The 1,395-nt window shown below is 45.3% G+C and overlaps 1 protein-coding gene across 1 annotated transcript in view; it reads right to left on the bottom strand.

Moving 5' to 3' along the window:
• The window catches only part of MFSD1 (major facilitator superfamily domain containing 1), a 34,417-nt gene that overhangs the window by 977 nt on the left and 32,045 nt on the right, over positions 1-1,395 (bottom strand). The window lies entirely within an intron of this gene.

Raw genomic sequence — 1,395 nt, 5'->3', positions numbered from 1 at the left:
TCGATTATCCCGAGGAGAAATCGCCATGAGACGCACCAGCATCACCAACCATGTGGTAACAAACACTGAAAGCTATGTATTCTAATGAGCTTATTTTTTGGACTTTTCTTTCTGATCAGAAAACACAGGATCAACTGCAGAAAATTTGGAAGATAAAAAAGAAAAAGATAAATAAGCGCTTATAGCTCTGGCATTCAAAAGTAACTGTTAATATAAGGGGTGCTTCAAAGAGTTCAAGGAAAACCCCACTGTCTGTTGATCCGCCTTGTTCCACACTTTGAAGCCCCCATATTTTGTGGTTTTGTCGTTTTATTACAAGTATTCCCAAGTTAGGAACATCTGGTTTGTGGGTAACTACGACTTGCCCTTTCAGGCAGGGCTTCAACCAGGTTGTCATGGCTACCAGAGCAGAGGCAGGAACAGACTGAAACTTTGTACTGTGGGTGATTCGTCATGGTGATGGGAGTGACCTGAAGAGTCCCTCACCCTTCTTTAAGACGGCCACATAATGTAGTTAGGAGAATTACAGTCTTTGATTAGATGTAACTTAGCTAGAAATCCTCCATAGGATTTCTAAGCCCCTGTCTCGTGTCCATGAATATCCTGTGAGAATGCCCAGGCTTCCTCTCTCCCCTCACTAAGGACCACCAGCGGCAAGCGAGGCTGTCTCCTGGAGATTTAGAATCCCTAAGTCATGGAAGCACTGTAACACAAGATCTTTGTTAGAGCAAAACTTTGTTTTTCCTAGTTATCATTCTAAGATAACTGTGTCTGTCTGAAAGAAGTTTCGCTCAGCCTGTGTGTGTGTGTGTGTGTGTGTGTATACACTGTGAGAAAAAAAGGGACAACGGGGAGACCAGCATTTGGAGGAAGGATCTCCTGTTCTCCTTTCCCATGCATGTGGAAATAAGACTTAGAGCAGTGGTTCTCAACCTGGGGGTCTCGACCCCTTTGAGGATCGAACGACACTTTCACAAGGGTCGTCACCTAAAGCCATATTTCTGATAGTCTTAGGAACCGAGACACCCCTCCTATATCCCTGTCCAGGCGGGTCCACCCACATGCAGATATGCCCACATACAGGGTCACCACAACATGAGGAACTGTGTTAAAGGGTTGAGGTATGAGGAAGGTTGAGACTACTGACTTAGAGTCTTTCCTAGCCACCTGATTTCTGTGATCTGGCAATGGTCACCAGCAATGTGGGTAATCGAGACTGAAAAAGTATAGGTCCAAACAAGGAATGGAGGCTCAGAAGAGGCATAGCGGGCCCTTTCAGCCTAATGAGCCTGAATTACTAACAGGACTTGGGAAAGCCATGTATATTCAGAGGTGTGGCTGGCTGTCATCTTTGACCTGGCATCACCATCTTCGCAAACCTGCTCTAAGGTTAGA

Source organism: Echinops telfairi, unplaced genomic scaffold (genome assembly GCF_000313985.2).
Source record: "Echinops telfairi isolate 266 unplaced genomic scaffold, ASM31398v2 ScPeMD7_7420;HRSCAF=8458, whole genome shotgun sequence".
Taxonomy (NCBI): Eukaryota; Metazoa; Chordata; class Mammalia; order Afrosoricida; family Tenrecidae; genus Echinops; species Echinops telfairi.
Note: the sequence above shows the minus strand (reverse complement) of the source record. Positions and strands in the feature narration are given on the sequence as shown.